General features: G+C 39.4%; 1 non-coding gene across 1 annotated transcript; it reads right to left on the bottom strand.

The window, feature by feature from the left end:
* Positions 1–1,702: 1,702 nt before the first annotated feature.
* LOC123458958 lies at positions 1,703–1,809 on the bottom strand. Its single transcript, XR_006635891.1, has one exon. It is a non-coding gene; the product is annotated as a U6 spliceosomal RNA (small nuclear RNA).
* Positions 1,810–13,421: the final 11,612 nt, after the last annotated feature.

Here is a 13,421-nt window from a genome sequence, read left to right as displayed (position 1 = left end):
ATTGACAGATTTCCGTGTGTTGAACCACCTCTGTGTTCCTGGGATGAATCCCACTTGGTCAAGGTGGATAATGCTTTTGATGTTTTGTTGGATTTGCTTTGTGAGGATTTTGTTCAGCATCTTTGCATCTAGGTTCATCAGGTAAATAGGTTGGTAGTATTCTTTTCTGTGGCATCTCTGCCTGGTTTTGGAATTAGGGTGATACTAGCTTCATAAAAGGAGTTGGGTAGCTTTCCCTGTTCTCCAATTGTGTGGCACAGTTTGAGGAAGATTGGTTTGAGTTCTTCCATGAAGGTTTGATAGAATTTAGCTGAGAAGCCATCTGGTCCTGGACTCTTCTTTTTGGGGAGGTTTTTTTTTTTTTTTTTTTTTTTTTTTTAAATTACTTTTTCAATCTCCATGAGTGTGATGGGTTCATTGAGGAGAGTAATCTGCTCTGAGTTTAGCTTTGGATAGATGGTATGTGTCCAGGAATTTATCTATCTCCTTCACATTATCGAGTTTTGTGAAGTAGAGGTTTTGAAATAAGTCCTGATGATTCTCCCAATTTCACTTATGTCTGTTGTGATCTCTTCTTTTTCATTTTGAATTTTTCTAATTTGAAGCATCTCTCTTGTTTTTTTTTTTGCTTGATCAAATTGGCCAGGGGTTTGTCAATCTTGTTTATTTTTTTCAAAGAACCAGCTCTTTGTTTTGTCAATTGTCTTAATTGTTTTTTTAGTTTCCAATTCATTAATTTCTGCTCTGCTTTTAATTGTTTCTTTCCTTCTAGAGCTTTTTTGGATTGGATTTTTCTTGCTTTTCCAGTGCCTTTAGGTGGATGGTTAAGTTATTGATTTGGGATCTCTCTGTCTTTTTTATGAAGGCATTGAGTGCTATGAATTTTCCCCTGAGGACCACCTTCATTGTGTCCCATAAGTTTTGGTACAATGTATTCTCATTGTCATTCAATTCTAGAAATTTTGCAATTTCATTTTTTATTTTATCTACTATCCATTTATTGTTTAAAAGTGTGCTGTTCAGTTTCCAGGTGCCATTGGGATTCTTGGTGGGTCTTTTGTTGTTCTAGCAATATAGCATTGTGATCTGATATCAGGCAGGGAATTATGTCAATCTTCCTAAATATGTGGAGGTTGCTGAGAAGAATGTGTAGTCTGTGGATTTGGGATGGAAAGTTCTGTAGATGTCCTTTAGGTCTAAGTGATCTATGGTTTTGTTGAGCTCTTTTACTTCCCTGTTGATTTTCTGTTTGAATGATCTGTCTATTACTGATAATGCTGTATTGAAGTCCTCAACTATGATGGTGTTGGTGCTTATTTCTGTTTTATTGTCAAGTAGGTTTTGGAACTGTGGTGCCCCTGTGTTTAGTGTATACAGATTTATGAATGTAATATCCTCCTGATGGATTGTTAACTTGATTAGTAAGAAGTGGCCTTCTTTGTCTTTTTTGATTATTTTTGGTTTGAAGTCTATTTATCCAATATTAATATAGCTACACCTGCTTGTTTCTTATTCCCGTTTGCTTAGAATATTGTTTTTCACCCTTTCACCCTGAGGAGGTATCTGTCTTTAGTGGTGAGGTGGGTTTCTTGAAGACAACAGATTGAGGGACCTAGTTTTTTGATCCATCCTGTTAGCTTGTGTCTCTTGATGGGTGAATTAAGGCCATTAATATTTAGGGTAATGACTGTGAGATTTGATTAAAAATATGAAATGCTTCATGAATTTGCATGTCATCCTTGTGCAGGGGCCATGCTAATGTTCTCTGTATCATTCCAATTTTAGTGTATGTGCTGTCGAAGTGAGCACCAATTTACTGATTTTAAGCTTCCTGTTTCATTTTGAGTTAACCTTCTCTATTTCAAATAGCTAATGAAACACCATTATTGCCTATTTTTCAACTTATAGACTCATTGTTTGATCAGGTAATATATATGTAGTTTGCTTACTATCAAAACTGATAAGAGCTGGGCGTGGTGGCACACGCCTTTAATCCCAGCACTCGGGACACAGAAGTAGGAGGATTACCGTGAGTTTGAGGCCACCCTGAGACTCCATAGTGAATTCCACGTCAGTCTAGGCTAGAGTGAGACACTACCTCGAAAAACCAAAAAAAAAAAAAACAAACAAAAAACAAAAAACCCCACAACAACAACAACAAAAAAACCATAAGATTTTCCTTGTCTTTATCTTGTATTATTTTCCCTAATATTGTGCCATCTTGTCATTTTGTTTTAGTCTACTTTTCCTAGCTTTTGTTTTATCTATGTGAGATTTTTTTTTAAACCATACACTTTATCTCAAGTGATTTGGAGAGTAAATCAGTCATTTTATTTTATTTGTCTTTAAGTGATAATGCCCATTTTATGTTATTTAGCTAACAAGTGATTATTTTGCATAATTGATTGAAAATAGACCCTTTTCTTGTTCTAAGTTTTGCTTATGAAATTTTATTACATATAATTTCACATTACATATATTGTAGTATTATGTATTAGTTTTTGATATTAAGTAGCTTTATTATTGCAAAAAAATTCACAGCTTTTAATGTACAAATGTGTCTTTATTTGCAATTTAGCTTTTAAAAATTAACTTTTGAGATTAGTGTACAAAGTAATGAATTTCATTATGGAATTTTAATACTATAGAGAACTTTTATACTATATATGTATACTATATATGTATATAATAAATTTAAAAGTTTTCATAAAAGTATTAGCATATTTAAAATGTTATAATGACCTCCAGTCCTTATGCTTTGATGTCCCTTTTGTTGAATAATTTATGTTGGTTCACTTTTTAGGTCTCTGGAGTGTAATCTTAAATATTTTTTTTTTTAAAACTTTTTTTTTTTAAATTTTATTTATTTATTTATTTGAGAGCGACAGACAGAGAGAAGGAGAGAGAGAGAATGGGCGCGCCAGGGCTTCCAGCCTCTGCAAACGAACTCCAGACGCGTGCGCCCCCTTGTGCATCTGGCTAACGTGGGACCTGGGGAACCGAGCCTCGAACCGGGGTCCTTAGGCTTCACAGGCAAGCGCTTAACCGCTAAGCCATCTCTCCAGCCCTTAAATATTTTTTTTCAGAGGATCCAGCTGAATCATATATTTAAAAATATTTTATTTATTTATTTGAGAAAAAGAGGGAGAGAGAGAGAGAGAGAGAGAAACAGTCTCACCAGGGCCTCCAGCCACTGCAAATGAACTCTAGATGCATGCGCCCCCTCGTGCATCTGGCTTACATGGGTCCTGGAGAATCGAACCAGGATCCTTTGGCTTTTCAGGCAAACACCTTAACTGCTAAGCCATCTCCTCAGTCCCTGAATCACATATTTTCTGAGGAGCCTTTGCACATATGTACATCCTTTGCAGTTCAAGAGCAGTTTGGATGGGCAAAGAATTCTTGGGTAAAAAAACTTTTCACTTTGAACAGTGTATTTATACAAAGCTGTTATATAGGCTTTTCATGGCATGTGTGCGAATTAGTCTACGCTTGTACCACTAGGTCATTTGGTTCATTGGCCATTTGTAAACTATTGTCTCTTAGATATTTAGTGATGTCAGTTCATTGCCTTTCCTCTTTTACATTTATAGATGTATCATTGAAACAAGTGATTTTCTTTTTTCAAATTAAAAACTTTTTTTTCTCTGGATGAAATATGAAACTATTGGTCTTTGTGCGGGTATCTCTGTCTCTCTCTCTTTCTGTGTGTCTCTGTGTGTGTGCACTCACACGCACACACCTGCACTCGTGTATATGTTCTTGTGCGTGCATGCGCATGTGGAGGTCAGAGGATGAGCTTGGGTATGGTTCCTCAGAGCTGCCCACTTTGTTTTGAGATAAGGCCTCTCTCTGGCTTGGAACCCACCAGGTGGACTAGACTGGCTGCTCAGTCAGTGAGCTACAGGAATCTGCCCATCTCCATCTGCCCGGTACTGGGATTCCAAGTGCAGGCCACTACACCGGGCTCTTGTTCTCATTTTGCCTGGTTTCCAAGGGTAAAGCTGAGGTCTTCATGCTTGCAGAGAAAGCACTGTACAGCTGAGTTATCTCCTCAGCCCCCATTCCTTGTGTTTTGTTGCACTTTTTCTATTTGCTCGCCTTAGTTCATCTTGGGACATTTGTCTGTTTTCCAGTGTCACACACATTTTATGGCTTCTGCAAGTAAGTTTCTCTCTTTGGGAGATTCCTATACACGTAAGAAGTATCTCTTGGGGGCTGGAGAGATGGCTTAGCGGTTAAGCGCTTGCCTGTGAAGCCTAAGGACCCCGGTTCGAGGCTTGGTTCCCCAGGTCCCACGTCAGCCAGATGCACAAGGGGGCGCACGCGTCTGGAGTTCGTTTGCAGAGGCTGGAAGCCCTGGCGCGCCCATTCTCTCTCTCTCTCTCTCTGCCTCTTTCTCTCTCTGTCACTTTCAAATAAATAAATAAAAATACACCAAAAACAATTTTTTTTAAAAAAAGAAGTATCTCTTGGAACTGTGCTTCACTCATACTTTTACTTAACAAAATGGATTGACCTTTCCTCTGCCAGACACTTTGAATGCAATCACAATGAAACTTCGCCACTTACATATTAATCTTACACACTCATCACCAAAGGCAGATTAAAACAAATGATAATTATGAATGTCATTCAGTGCAAAATATGAGGATGGGTAGAAGCTAGTTAGTGAATGATTAGAAAGGAGTGCAAGGCATAGGGAGAAGGAAAATTTTAAATTTATTTTATTTTATTTTTTATTTTTTGTTTTTTTTGAGGTAGGGTCTCACTCTAGTCCAGACTGACCTGGAATTCACTTTGTAGTCTCAGGGTGGCCTTGAACTCATGGCACTCCTCCTACCTCTGCCTCCCAAGTTCTGGGATTAAAGGCGTGCACCACTATGCCCGGCTGAGAAGGAATTTTTTAATCTAAAATTTTAGGTTCAACATTTGACCATGAAACCCTCAGGTAAGACAGACTTCATGAGTCCTAGGGCAGCTAAAGGGCAAAGGGCAATGGGAACAAGACTGCCTGTGTACTTAGAGGCTAGGTAAGTGGGTCTGTGATGTTATTTTAAGGCTTTTGCTTTTTTAAAAGTCTTTTAAATTTTTTTTAATTTATTTAGAGAGCAACAGACAGAGAGAGAGAAAGAGGCAGGAAGAGAGAGAGAGAGACAGAGAGAGATAGAGAGAGAGCGAGAATGGGCATGCCAGGGCTTCCAGTCACTGCAAAGGCACTCCAGATGCATGCGCCCCCCTTGTGCATCTGGCTAACGTGGGTCCTGGGAAATGGAGCCTCGAACCATGGTCCTTAGGCTTCACAGGCAAGCGCTTAACCGCACAGCTATCTCTCCAGCCTGAGGCTTTTGCTTTTCTAGCAAGAGGAAGCACTGGCAGCTTTTACATAGTATAATTAAATAATTTCCAAATAATCCTCCTCAAGAATGGATTTGAGGGAGGGCAAAACACACCAGGAGACCAGTTTGGAGGCTGTTACTGTTGTCTAGCTAAGAAGTGATAATGCCTGGGACCGGTTTCTGGCAATGGAGATGAGAAGACAAAAACAATTACAAACTAAATGTTTTATATTTATGATTTTTAGGAGAAGTGACAGAAACTAACCAAAACTAGCAAAACAAATCTAATTATGAGATTACAGGCTGCCTCCAAGGAAATGAGGGCATATATATGAAACTTAGAAAGTTCTTGCAATCATGAAATGAAAAGCCTTAGAAAACTCATTCAGAAGTTTCCCTTTATCTCATCTTTTCATTGTAAATATGTACAGCCTTGTCTCTCTAGGCATTCTTGCCAAAAGTACTACTCACACAGAGTATGAATAATAGATATCACATAGCTCTAACATGTCACTACCTCCATTTAAAAGAAAGCATACAAAACTGAATTTATGACTCCTCAGTTTCTGTTCTAGTTTCTTTACAATATTTTATTTTGTATTTTTTTGTTGGCTTGCTTTTGTGCATGTGTATGTGTGCATGATGTGGTGTGGCCTCCATATGATTACCCGAGGCTGGCGGAGGAGGAAGGGAGGTGATGGGAGGGCCCTCAACTATGGTGATGGGAGTGTGGAGTCCGATGTTCTGCTCCATCTTTGGTCTACACAGTCTTGTTTTGAGCTGAAGTCTCTTTACTGATTCCAGAGCTTACAGAGCTCCTAAAATTCTCAAGTCTCTGTAGGACTGTGTGCCATGCCCAGTTATTTATGTGGGATCTAGAGATTCAAACTCTGGCCATCTCAGGCCCCCTCAGGCACTAATGTTTGCAAAAGAAGCACACTTAACTTCTGAGTCATCTTTATAACCCTCAGTTCTAGTTTCTTTTATTTTTTTATTTTTTGTTTACTTATTTATTATTTATTTGAGAATGACAGAGAGAGAAAGAGGGAGGGAGGGAAGGAGAGACAGAGAGAGAGAGAGAGAGAATGGGCGAGCCAGGGCCTCCAGCCACTGCAAACGAAAGTGCACCCCCTTGTGCATCTGGCTAACGTGGGTCCTGGGGAATCGAGCCTCGAACTGGTTGTAAAGGGTTGATAAGGCAATTGTAGGAAGACAGGAACAATGGAGTTAGTACATTCTGCAGATGCAAAAAAGTACAGAGAGCTTAAGTAGGAGATGGTGACAAGGATGGATTGTGAGTAATCAGGATGAGGCTAATGGGTAGGAGAAACTTATTGAAGAAGGAGGGCTTTGGAGGGTCTGAGGTACCTTAACAGTCTAGAGTGGATACACCTTGGTTGTAGACTGAAGTCACAGTCTTTATCTTAACTTGACACAGCAGCCTCCAGTAGCCAACCCAATCCTTGCATGCAATAAGTATGCAGTGAATATTTGATAAATCGTCTTATCTCAGTCATAGATAGTGATTTTCCTTCAAAATTGGAGTTCTATAGATGGCATTCTTCTACAGTTTACAGAGGACTCAGTCTTTTATCCTCTTTTATATTGGAAAAAATTACTTAAATATTTTAGGATTATTCTGTAAAATATGAGCATAATAATAACACCAACTTCATAGGTACTTGTGAGATTTCAGTCAAATATGATGTGGAAAGTGCTCAGCTTTTCTCATCCATAGTCAGCCAGTAGTGATTACACAATAGAATCATTAAGTTTTATTACCACAACTACCATGCCAGCTTTTTAGTTTATTTGTGTTACTTTGCTTGTTGCTATGTCCAAATACCTGAGAGAACAATTTAAGAGAGGCAAGATTTATCTTGGCTCCCAGTTTCAGAGGAGTCAGTTCATGGTAGCTTGGTTCCATGTATTCTGGAGGAATATTATTGTGTTGGAAGCATGCTCTTCTCTTCATGGGAGAAAGGTACCAGGAGAGGCTAAGGTCAGAGACAAGCCTCAAGGACCTGCCCTCAGTGACTGGCTTTCTTCAAAATTCCTAGCTGTAGCACAGAAACAGCTAGATTCACTTAGTAAACATTTGCTGCATTCTTATTGCATTTGGACATCAGGCTGGCCCTACTTCTTACCTCGTACCACCTCTCCAAAATGCCATCACATTTTGAATCCATCAAGGAATTAATCCCATCATTAGGTTGGAGTCCTGATGACATAATTGTTTATGGAAACCCACACAGGCATGCACGCCACATCCTTATATCCACGCAGAAAGCCAACTCGCAGACACACCCAGAGGTGGCTTCAGAAATGCACAAATTGACAATGAAGATTAACCACCACGGTATAAGTATTGTCTTGCCCAGAAAATTTCCAGTTTGTACCAAACAGTGCAAATTGAAATTGTGGAGGATACCAACGCCCTTTCCAATCTCAACTGTAGCCTGAGTTGTTCTTCGAGAGACTCACGCTAATTAGTTCTGAGTCAATTTGTTTGGAGTGAGATGTTAAGCTCCAGTCACAGAGTAGCAACACTGGAGGCTGCTATGAAGACCGCTATTGTATCCTCCTCGTCATGGTAAGTCAATATAATCAAGGAGAGGTAATGAGACAGTGCGTCAATGTGGAAACATTTCAAATATGAAAATATTGTTGTCTCTTCTCTTTGGAAACTGTGAAGAGATCTTCAGTTTTCTCCACCAAAATGTAAAGTGAGGCTGTGGCATATACATCTGTAAAAGTCATTGCTATGACAGAGAGAGCTAAGAAAACCTTAAAAAACTCAAGAGAGGGTCAAGCAGAGAACAGAGCAGAGAGATGCTTAAATACTGGGTAGCATCTTTGCTTATGCATTTATGTATTTAGCTTACTTTCTGTACACACACATATATGGATGTGGTGTGCATGCATGTGTGGGCTCATGTGTTTGTGTGTGTGTGCATGTGTGTGGAGGCCAGGGGCCTCTATCAGGCATCTTCCCCAATCACTCACCACTTGATCTTTGGAGAGGGATAGGGTCTTTCACTAAATTTGGAACTCACTGATTTGGTGAGACTAGACTAGGTAGCCTGAAAGACCCAGGTATTCTCCTGTATTTAGCCTCTCCAGTGCTGAGATTACAGGCGCATATGTTGAACTTAGTTTTTATATGGGTGCTGGGGTTCTAAACTCAAGTCATTATGCTGATGAGAAAGCACTATTCCCACTGATGAATTTCCCTAGCTCCTGGATAATGTTTGGATTCATGGATCAAACCTATGGTTATATTTCAGAACTTTTCCATCCTGTGAACTAACACATTTTTCTAAAGATTTTATTATTTGCAATATGCATTTCTAATTGATTTAGAATAGTCATTAAGAATGTGATTTCTTTAACTTATGTACAGTACACATTGACTGAACTAGATTTATTCTTTTTAACAATCTCATGTAGAGATTCTATTACTGAACAGTGGATATTATCTCATTAACTACTACCCATATTTATTTATTTTGCTGTAAATCAAACTGTAGAACTTTGCAGTCTTTTGTAAAATCAGTTTCTTTTAAAATAATTATGCTGTGATTCTTATAAGACATGTCTAGGTAATTTACTATACAAATTAGTTTCTACTCAATGACATTTTATTTCTTGAGTAAAGCAAGTTCATTACAAAAAATCTTTTTTATTCATTCATTATAATTCTGGGTTCAACATTTTGCTGTTCAATGCCCATTATTTAATTTCTGTGTGACTGTAACATTTAATTTTTTTTTTTTTTTTGAGTTAAGGTCTTGCTCTATCCCAGGCTGACCTGGAATTCACTATGTAGTTTCAGGCTAGCCTTGAATTCACAGTGATAGTCCTACCTCAGCTCCTGAGTGGAGTACTGGGATGAAATATGTGTGCCACCATGCCCGGCTGCATTCAAATTTTGAGAGGTCATCATTTTTTTAAAAAATTTTTATTTATTTATTTATTTATTTGAGAGCGACAGACACAGAGAGAAAGACAGATAGAGGAAGAGAGAGAGAATGGGCGCGCTAGGGCTTCCAGCCTCTGCAAACAAACTCCAGATGTGGTGCACCCCCTTGTGCATCTGGCTAATGTGGGACCTGGAGAACCGAGCCTTGAACCAGGGTCCTTAGGCTTCACAGGCAAGCGCTTAACCACTAAACCATCTCTCCAGCCCAAGGTCATCATTTTTAATTCCTCAGAGAATGAACCTTTGAAGGGAAAGGTATTATGGAAGCAGAAAGAATTGTGTTCCCACCTCAGATTTGCTACTTACTTGCACAGTGAATTTGATTAAGTTTTTAAAGCTCTGAGTCTTAGTTTTTCTTCATAAATTGAGAGTGATAGTATAACTTTCTGGAGAGAGCTTTGTCAAAGAACATTGAAGCAGCGCATATGAAGGTCTTAGGGTCCATGAAGGCGTTTAAAATCTTATAACGTATTGTTCCATTATTTATTATTATTATTAACTAGAACTTCATATGGACACATTGTATGTTGGTATCATTTACTCCTCCCTGCCCCCACTCCACTGAGGGCCCTCTGTAGTGGGACTGCTGGCATTCACCATGGAGTTTTGCATTATGAGCTGTGAGAGCAGCAGTCAGTCATTGTGGAGGGAGGCAAAGGTCTCTGGATACTCCCTCCCACCCTGTGGCTCTGACATTTATTATTTATTTATTTATTTTCAAGCAGAGAGAAATAGAGATAAGAGACACAGAGAATGGGTATGCCAGGGCCTCCAGCCACTGCAAATGAACTCCAGAAGCATTAGCCACTCTGCATTGGTGGGTACTGGGGATTTGAACCTAGGTCATTAGGCTTTGCAGGCAAGAGCCTTATCCCCAGAACTTTCTCTCTAGCCCCCTCCACTAATTTTTTGTTTAAATTCATGCACTTAGATAGATTCCCCAAATCTTTACCATAAGGGCATGTAAAGCTGATGTTTTTTTTTTTTTTTTCATTTTCTGAGGTAGGGTCTCACGCTAGCCCAGGCTGACCTGGAATTCAATATGAAGTCTCAGGGTGGCCTCGAACTCACAGCAATCCTCCTACCTCTGCCTCCCAAGTGCTGGGATTAAAGGCATGTACCACCATACCTAGCTGCAGATGCACTTTTTAAATAACAAATAAGTATTTTTCGCCAGGCATGGTGGCCCACGCCTTTAATCCCAGCACTTGGGAGGCAGAGGTAGGAGGATTGCTGTGAGTTCGAGGCCACCCTGAGACTTCATATTGAATTCCAGGTCAGCCTGGGCTAGCATGAGACCCTACCTTGAAAAACCAAAAAAAAAAAAAAAAAAAAAAAGTATTTTTCTTTATTAGATCTAAACACCTAATGGGAAGGAGCTATTGTGTATTTGCATAAGATGTTGTTTGATGCTACTTTGCTGTCAGCTTTATACTTTGCTTTAAATAGTCTTCACATGGGTGATTATGGGAATATGAACAGTTCTGGCCACTCCATTCATTTCAGAGAAGTACAGAAAGCTTCTGAATTGGTCTGCCTATCATTTTCTCCATATATACCTATTTGTACATTGTCCTGTATTGTTTTGAAAACTTCATATTGCTTCATTTATTGTTTGACCTCATTTTATTTTGTGTTGCTAACTGTGTAGATCATAATAAGGAAATTGAAAAAATGTGTGTGCAGTCATGCTGAAAACTGCAACCCATCAGTTTAATATGAGCTGGGAGAGAAGTAGCTCCTCCTTTGTTTAATTCTTAATTTTGAAGCATTCTCAATATTCGCATCTCGAGTCTGATGGAAGGGATTTTGTCCTTCACAATGTTTTCTTTTTTTCTATAAATATCGTGCATGGTTTTCATGTGAAATAAATTTTACTTTTCCTCTGGACCTCAATTCTCACTTGGACAATCAGACATCACTTCAAGATCTCCCAACAGTACACCTTGCCCAGAGGCTTCATGGCCATGACCTTGTCATGCCAGTTGGATCCTTCCTCGGTTCCCAGCTGGAGACGGAGCTGAAGTAGCTAAGGAACCTTCTCAAACACAGGGATAAACATATCCAAATTTGAGTTGGTCTGAATGCTGGTATAATTACACAAATGACTTAGCTATCCTCTCATTGTGCAAGTTGAATTCAGGAGAAAGAAATAAGCTTCTGAAAGTTAGTGAGGACAAAATTAGGTTAAAAAAAAAGACATTGTCTTCTGAGATGTTTATGTAATGATGGTTACAAGTTATGAGCAAGAGTTGGGGTAGGGTGACGATTAGAAGGACTGCTTCTGGTGTTTTCTGGGGGTGATCTCACATCTGCCTCTTACAGTGGGCTGCTAGGAAGAGTTAGGTCTCTGTGTGCTGCGATGACAAGTAGGACATTCTTTTTTGTTGTTGTTGTTTGTTTTTTTGAGGCAGGGTCTCACTCTAGCCCAGGCTGACCTGGAATTCACTCTGGAGTCTCAGGGTGGCCTCAAACTCATGGCGCTCCTACCTCTGCCTCTTGAGTGTTGGAATTAAAGGCGTGCGCCGCCACGCCTGGCAAGCAGGACATTCTTAATGTGTGCATGTAAAATAAGAGCACTTCCTATGCTAAAAATAAATAAAATAAAAGCACCTATCAACAGTGCCTGACATTGTAAATTTTAAGTGTTGATTCTGCTTACTACTGCATTTCATATTTCATATGACTAAATCTGAAACATATTGAGTAAACACAAGCTATAATGTTGGGGTTCCAATATCTTTGGGCATTTGAGAATCAGTGAGAAGATATTTTATGTTAACTTCTTTATTGAAACGATAATTGCATCTCATATAGATTTTAAAGACATCTATAATCCATGGATTTCTTTATAAGAGCAGAAAATAGTACTTTACAGATGAGACCTAAAGGCAAAGGGGTCAAAAAAGCATTTGACTTCTGACTCTGTAAATCCTATATCTTGTCTAAATTATTACTGTTTTCTCTTTACCTCCCATTTTTACTTAAGATTATTTTTAAAATTTCAATGAAAAGTTGTACTCTCCACTGTCCAGTTCTGCTGAGGGTCTTCCTTGGTGGGGCTACTGGTATCCATTTTGGGGACCAAGTGGCATCAGTCAGTCTCTGCGGTGGTGTTGGGGACACAGTGCCTCAAGCTATTTCTACCCATCCTGAGATTGTACAATCCTTGTACCCTCTCTTCTACTATGTTAGCTGAGACTTAGTGGGCATGAGAGAGATCGGATTTACTGTTGAATTCTCTGTAGCCTCTGGCTTCTTGTTTTCATGAGATTTGAGAGACCGCAGTGTCTGTTGCCATCTCCTTGGTGCTGGTTTTCAGGCCAGCCTTGAGAGTAGTGCTTCTGTCACTGTTTCTTCTGTAACAAATTCTGGGCCTGGGCAGATGAGGCAGGGTCATCTATTTTTGATATATTCTGGTCCTTACCATTGCTCTCCACTATCTTCATTTGAGTTAAAGGAGATAAAAGTTATTATAGAGATATTTATTGATATGTGCGTCCAGTCTTCTTAAAGAGCAGTGGAGGATCTCTTTGGAGCCTATTTGTTTCCTATCCTAGGGGATCTGGTTTGGTTCTTAGAATAAAAAATGAGTTCTCCCCACAAAATGAGTCTCATGTCTGATCCATAAGTAGTTGGTTGCCCCCATAGGCTGTGTGCCACTATTGCCCAAGTATGTGCTTTTTGCTGGACTGGTTGATTTCATTCACTCTGTTAGCAACAGTTGTTTTCCAGCAGCTCTCACCAAATTAATACAGGCCATTGCCAAAACGCTGGGTTACCTACAAGAGCTGAGAGACGAGAGCCTATTGCTGAATAGATCACAGCCTGCAGCCACAGGATATCAAGTGACCATGCTTCTTGGATAGCCCACATAGTACTATTTGGGTCTCCCCTCTGCCTTGTTGAGAGTAATGACTTGTAGAATGCTACCCAAGAGGAAATTTTCTCTGGAGTTGATTAATGTTGCCATTAGCTTTGTGTATTCCCTCCTCCCCATCTTACCTTCCTCTAACCCCTAGACATTCAACTTCTTTCTTGTTTCTCCCTTCCTTCCTTCCTTCCTTCCTTCCTTCCTTCCTTCCTTCCTTCCTTCCTTC

The sequence above is a fragment of the Jaculus jaculus genome, chromosome 2 (genome assembly GCF_020740685.1).
Source record: "Jaculus jaculus isolate mJacJac1 chromosome 2, mJacJac1.mat.Y.cur, whole genome shotgun sequence".
Classification (NCBI taxonomy): domain Eukaryota; kingdom Metazoa; phylum Chordata; class Mammalia; order Rodentia; family Dipodidae; genus Jaculus; species Jaculus jaculus.
The sequence above is the reverse complement of the archived record's forward strand: the minus strand, read 5'-3'. Positions and strand labels throughout refer to the sequence as shown.